The sequence below is a fragment of the Rosa rugosa genome, unplaced genomic scaffold (assembly GCF_958449725.1).
Source record: "Rosa rugosa unplaced genomic scaffold, drRosRugo1.1 SCAFFOLD_202, whole genome shotgun sequence".
Classification (NCBI taxonomy): domain Eukaryota; kingdom Viridiplantae; phylum Streptophyta; class Magnoliopsida; order Rosales; family Rosaceae; genus Rosa; species Rosa rugosa.
The window spans coordinates 9,444-16,796 of NW_026908941.1; the positions used below are offsets into that span (position 1 = coordinate 9,444).

Below are 7,353 nucleotides of genomic sequence, written 5' to 3' on the forward strand. Positions count from 1 at the left end.
ACTTCCTCGAATCATGCAGAGATTATTGCTCTACATGAAGCCGTTCGTGAATGTATATGGCAAAGGTCTGTAATTAGACATATTCAAGGAAGTTGTGGTTTGAAGTCTACCACAGATGAACCTACATGCATTTATGATGATAATGCAGCTTGTATTGAACAAATGAAGTTAGGTTTCATCAAGGGCGACAACACCAAGCATATATCGCCTAAGTTCTTTTATAATCAGCAACAACAATCACTTCTAAAGATTGAAGTGAATCAAATCCGATCAGAGGATAATGTAGCGGACTTATTCACTAAGTCGTTACCTAAATCCACATTCGAGAAACATGTGAAGAGCATCGGATTGAAAAAGTTATCCGAACTCCCATGATTGTAGTAATCAGGGGGAGATATCGACATCAGGGGGAGTTATGATGTCTACATGTTCGATCTCGAAGAGTGAAGGACATGTTGTGCTCTTTTTGTCCTTCGACCAGGGTTATTTTTGTCCCACTGGGTTTTTGTTACCTGGCAAGGTTTTTAACGAGGCAACGGATGAAGCGTCACCACCAAGTTTGAAGCGGCACAAGGGGGAGTGTTGAAGGAATATCGTTTTAGTGTGCCTTATCAAACTAGGAGTAGCAATAGGAGAGAAAGTTCTAGATTTCCCAATCCTACACGGATTGGTATTCCTTGTAACATTAGAACTAGCACTTTGTAATCCCTATATATAGGGCTCCTATTCTCAATAATAATACACATCTCTCTCTACAATTCTCTCTCGAATCTATTTTACTTAAACAAAAATGTAATTAAAATGTAGGAAGTTGTACTGCGTACTACTTTACCTAGAGTATCCTTGTCAACTTTAAAGGTGTGCTTTGAAGCCCATGAAGCATAAGTAGCTAGCAGCGCCGCCGGGAGGGATAGTCATAGTCCAACCCAAGTCGCCTCCAACTCTGTATTTTTCAGCTTCTGTTCCACGTAACATTACCACTACCAATGCTAGAACAAGGACCAAGGTCACAATATTCACCACGTTATGTAATCTCCTTGTCCTTGAGGACTTCTTTCTTGTAGTATAGGAATGAACTATTGAGGATCTGTAGGGTGTCGAATTTATATAGGAGGAGCTGCTGGATTTTAGCAAGTGCCAGACTGAGTACCACCAAATTTTCGACGTGGAGACATTTGCATTGTGTTGACATCCAGCAGGTGATTGCACACTAGCTGCATAAAAATATAGAAATGTCAATCTGAGCTAGCATCGATAGTAACTATGTGTCAAAAAATAAAATAAAATGGTCAACCACCAATACTAAATCATTGTAGCTGAATTTCTTGTGAAAAAGTAACTGTTGGAGTTGATAGTGCGGCAAATAAGTAATTGGTCGAAATTGCTCTTACTACTGTTAAAAGTTGGACCAAAAACAATTGAAGTTTACGATTTCACACTTGAACGAGGACAGTTCATAACCAGGAAAGCCACCAAACCATGTCTACTATTACACAGTGAATCAAGACAAAAGATATGCACATCCAAGACTTGAAGAACGCTGTAGAAAATCAACAAGATGGGAGAAGACTAACGGAGTCGCATGCATTAAAAGAAACAGGTTATGAGATTAGCAATGGTTATTTCTCAGTAACATGTAGCTTGAATTTGTTTACCAAAAATAATAAGTTAGTGTACAAATGTATAACAAGAATATAAGCTACTACTGAAATGTAAGCTAGATAGGTTGATAAACTCACTTGGTATAGTTCCGTACTGTTCAGCCGCTTCAGTGAAGTGTCTCATATCTTACATCAATGCCACCCAAATCAAAACTACGACATTATGAATCATGATCCAATTTCCAATTAGTCCGGAGTAATAACAAGTCAATTATCAGAAATCCCCCCGAGAGCACTTGCCATCTTCAAAGTGATGAAATCTGTTTGAATCTCGTAATACTACTTGCCTGCCAACAATATTTGATATGTATTTGAAGGCAGTGTGGCAGTCACCACAAACCCGAAGGTTTTTCATAATCCTTATAGGCAACTGTGACTGGCGAGTAAGAGCATATGCAACAGCAAGCTTTTCACTGTGATAACTCATGAGTTCTTCCTTGTTCTCCAGTTCGAGATCGTATAGTGCAAATTTTGTTCAGACACATATCCACTTATCCAGCATCCCTCATTTTCTTATTAAGTTCCTTGATCAAATCTTTCTCCGGGTGTAATTTGTCCCCAGCTACAAAAACATGAACTCCATCTTTCATGGTGACCCAACAGCACCCGGCTTCCTTCTTCACTGCTGCCTTTCTCATTGTCATCCTAGCCTTTGCCACGTCATCCCACTTCCCACCAGAAGCATACATGTTAGCAAGAAGCACATAGTTCACAGCATTTTGGGTTCCAACTCCAAAGCATTTCACCAGCCATCCTGCCTAGCTCTGTGTTACGACCATTGGCTCGGCAAAAAGCCCATAAAACTGTCCTCCAAATAAGCACATTAGGCTTCATCGGCATTTTTTTGATGAAGTCCTAAATCATATTAAGTTTTCCTGCCCTTCCGAGAAGATCAACCATACATGAAAAGTGCTCCATCCTAGGAGCCAGTCCATGTACTTTACTCATGGAATTGAAATGCTGAAACCCTTCATCCAAGAGCCCTGCATGGCTACAAGCTGATAGGACCCCAACAAAGGTAACGTGATCTGGTGGCTGATCTTGTTGCTTCATTTGTGTGAAAAGCCTCAGAGCTTTCTGTCCATCTCCATTGCGAGCATATCCTGATATTAATGAATTCCAGGAATACACATTCCTTACTGGCATTAACTCAAAGAATCTTGAAGCATAATCAATCCTTCCACACTTTGAATACATGTCGACAAGTGCACTCCCAAGTCCCAACTACAACATCAGATTCCAAACAAGCTCTTATAGCAGAAGCACGAACTTCCATCCCACGCTCTAATGTTGCAACTGAAGCACAAGCACTCAGAACAGTAGCAAAAGTAAAAGAGTCTAATTTCTGACCCCTCTCAATCATAAACCAGACCAAGTCCATGGCTTTGGGCAAGAGCTCATTATGTATGTATCCAGAAATCATGGAATTCCAACTTACTTCATCCGTTCTTTCAGGCATTCTAGAAAATATCATCTCACAGTCATCCATCTGTCCACACTTTCCATAGCATGCAATAAGCGCATTCTCATAGCACAGTCCTTTGCAGCATTGTATTTTAAGACTACAGCATGAATCGGCTTGCCTAGCTCGGGAAGTGAGAGAGATGAAACTGCTGAAAGAATGCTAATAAATGTTACTCTATTCCCAACTATGGAATTCCACGACACTTGGTCATACTCCTGCATCAAGGAAAAAACATTCCGGGATTCATTAAGGCACCCTGTGTCGGAATACAATGCAAGAAGAGAATTTGAAACTGAACTTCCAAATCAAGTCCCAATTTAAGTGCTTCACAATGTATTTGCTGTCCCATCATGATCCACTCCAAGCTTGCACATGAACTCAAAGCACTACTTAATGTGAAAATTGAAGGTGTCAACTCAGATCTTCTCATTTCACAGAACTTCATGACTGCATCTTCAAAACACTCGTTCTGGTCGAGACCAGAGATCAGAGAGTTCCATGAGATTAAGTCTTTGTCTACCATGAGCCTGAAAACTAAACAAGCATCGTCTATGGCACCACATTTAGCATACATATTTACAAGCCCATTCTCTATTGCAACCTTGCTGTGAATCAAGCCAGTCGCAATTACATATGCATGAACCTCTCTTCCCTTTTCCCTTCCTCTAAAACAGAAACTTCAGCGAAAGAACTTAAAAGAACCACAAGCGAATCAACATTTATTCCAACCAAGTCCTTCATCTCCATGAAAACTTGAGCGGCTTCTTCTCCTTGCTTCTGCCTCACCAGTCCAACCATCAACCCATTCATCGAAACTACATTCCTCTCACCCATCTGCTCAAAAATCTTCCTAGCGTAATCAACTAATCCAACCCTCGCAAATCCACTAACCAAAGCACTTCCTACGTACAAATCCTGTAAAAATCCAGCTTTGCTGACCCTGCTCAGCATTTGCTGAAGCAAAACCAAACCAGAATCAGCCAAAGCACAACAGGCAGGTACCAAGCTACCGAAAGTATACTCATTCGGTTGCAAATCAAAATCCACACCATCCTTCTGCATGTTTGAGAAAAGCCTGTAAGCAGAGACTGCATCCCCTCTTTGGCAGTAAACCGAAATAATAGAATTCCAAGACACTAAATTTCTAAACTTGATCTCACAAAAAGCCCGGTAAGCATCATCGGCAGAACCCAAACATCTCCCATACATTGACATCAGCACATTAGCTAACAACACATCCGAATCATGCATTTTCGATAACAAGCCATGACTTTGCATCCCAAACTTAAGCTTGCAAGGACCCAACTCCTGGCAAGCCCTTAAAACACTCCCAAAAGCATAAACACTCGGCACGAAACCATCACAGACCATCCGTTTAAACTGCCCACACGCCTCCTCTGGCACACCGCTCCGGGCATACCCCGAAATCAAGCAAGCCCAAGTAACCGAGTTCTTCTCAGGCATTTCGTCGAACAGCTTACGTGCATTAGCCAACGCACCGATTTTGACATAAACGTTGATGAGGGTGTTGCACAAGAACAAATCTTGAGTGAACCCGTGTTTGAAAATCCGCAAATGAAAGGTTTCGGCTTCGTTTGAGGTACGGGAGTCGTTGAACCGATTGAGAAGATAGCCGTAAGTAGCATTGGAATGTGGGGTTTGGGTTTCGATGTGGGGCGGAGATGATTGGTTGGTGTGGTGAAGTGAGTTTGGGGCGGTGAGAGAAGTGAAAGCAGGGTGTGAAGAGCGGCGGAGTTTTGCTTTGTGAGTGGGAGAAGGTAGTCCTGCAATGAAGAAAGAGCGGAACATAATGGTGTTGTAGTGAAGAAGAGTGATGTGCTTTCTTCCTTCATATATGTTTTCGTTTTCGCAATACATATATATGATTCATCAAAGTTAACAGAAGGTGGATCATAATTAACATCCTCGACCACAAAGGTACGAGTAAGAGAGGGAATTATGCCATCTTTGCTTCCTACATAAAATTCTCTCCATATATATGAATGATTAAATGCGCGCTTCAAGAGTTGAAGGGGCGGGAGGAGCAGATATGCCTGGATATCCCAACGTGGCTAAGAATGCAGCCATGTCATCTAATCTTCGTCCCTGTCTAGCCATATCATCTAATCTTCGTCCCTGTGTAGCCATATCATCACGAATCTGTCGGACTAGAACCAGCTGCTCGCGAAGCATGTCACCCTGAAGCTGAATAATCTGTTCAAGTCTCTGTTCAACAGTAGTGGATGTAGATGCACCCGTATCCGCAATGTCTTCTCTTGGTTCTCCTCTACCTTTATCTAATTCCATGTTCTTCATCTTCATCTTTTTTGACTCCTCAATCTCCTCCAGTTCTGTAGTTGCCGACTGCAAGTTTGTCTGTTTCATAGCACACGCTCATCAATCAGTTCATCAAATATTACAAGGAACGTACAGTAATATTTCTACGACTCTCTGTCTAATTAATGTTCCATTTCATCAAGTCACACAGTATTGAAATCCCAGGTGAGATAGAGTCTGCATTTGATCTGTTGTTTTTAAGAGTCATGTAACTTAAAACAAAATTTAAGCCGCGTGCATGTAAACCTTGTTTAATGTCGTCTCATCAGTGTTCTCATCGGCAAGTGTCCGCTTCACCCACTTATTCTGCCTCCAGTTGTACCTCTCGCTAACACCTTCTAGTAAAATTAATAAGCCGACGTCCTCGATACAGAGGGCTTCGACTTTGGTACGACATTTGACATCTCGGGTCGAAATAGGACGAGTGTCCCTAAATTGCCAATACGGGAGCTGATAGTTCAATGATGCCCAATTCAACAATTCTTGGGAACCTATTAATTGGATTAAATGTAGCTATTCTCGGGGTAGATAACTGGATTAAATAAATCGGAGAACCCTCCCAACATACTTTCATCGACACTCTCAAACATGGGTACCTATATTAATTGGTCAATGAAAACAAGATATCAGACAGCTTAAATTAATATGACTATCTATATTAATAAATAGCTTAAATTGATGGTGCTGGTGTTATTCGCACCACTAAAAATCAATCTATACAATTTTGTTAAAGGATGCATAATGAATAAGTTAAATTTAAAGAAATTAATAACATTTGCACTTTTATGGCTTGTGAATAAAATTTTCATCGATCTAGACTAGAAACTGTTGACATGCTATATATTTTCACTGAGTGAAGAGGTTAGTTCCAGGTATGTGGAGAAGTTAATGTGCGCGCGCGCGTTGGTGGGGGGGGGGGTGGAGAAATAAAATTCTTATTATTTATATACTCGTCCCTTAACATGTGCGGAAATGTTTCTATTTTTCTTCTAAATTTGGGACATGATGAGCATTTATATGTATTTCTTTTAATTTTCTTTTCTATTAACAAAATACAAATCAGTAAATAAACAATGAATTACGTCACAGCAAATAGAAAACAGTTTTTCTAATAAAAAGAAAAAAAGGTATTTTTTTTTTCCATTTTTGTGGTCAATGAGAATTCTTCATTTTTCACTCGATCTTAATCCCTGAACCGCTTTGAGCATCTCACCCATTTTGGAGTGTTGTACCCAAAGACAAGGATTGCAAGGTGGTTGATTTTGGAGGTCTTCTTTTTTTCTTATTAATGCACATTAGTTCTAGGTTTAATAATTGGAGCCATGGCTATTGTTTGTGCTTTAATTTTTTTTTAAGTTCATGTTTTTCTATAGAAAGTACTCGGTCAGAGATACAACCAAGATCTAATCCAATCCTTGCATATAAGCCCTTAAGGCAGAAAGCTCAAAACAAAGGAGGACAAACTTTTGAATTGATTTTGGTTAATCTCGACTCTATTCAGAAATCAAATAATTAATTTTCAACACTGAAGGCTATTTCTAGATTCACTAATTCGATCCTCTCTTCCTTCTTCTTCATGTTCGCATACGTGCTCTAAATGTGTAATAATCTTGCAACAAAAAAAAAAAAAAAGAAGGTTTTTCACTTAAGAGAGTTGGATGTTTCAATATATAATAAGGTATCTTACCATTTTAGTTTTGCAACTACAGTATCTTCATTTTTACGAGCCCCTTAAAAAGCACATGTCAATTGGCTTTCGTATTTTTATTTTGAAAAAATAAAAACTAAAAAGGAGGAAATTGGTAAAATTTTCCACCTTCTATAGTTAATGACATTTTTTTTTTCTTTCTATTTTGTCGCATTTGTTAGATTGTTTTTCTCTGCAAATTT

The 7,353-nt window shown here is 39.6% G+C and overlaps 1 pseudogene; it reads right to left on the reverse strand.

The window, feature by feature from the left end:
* Positions 1 to 673: 673 nt before the first annotated feature.
* Positions 674 to 7,347, reverse strand: LOC133724233 (putative pentatricopeptide repeat-containing protein At5g09950; annotated as a pseudogene).
* Between the last annotated feature and the right edge of the window lie 6 nt (positions 7,348 to 7,353).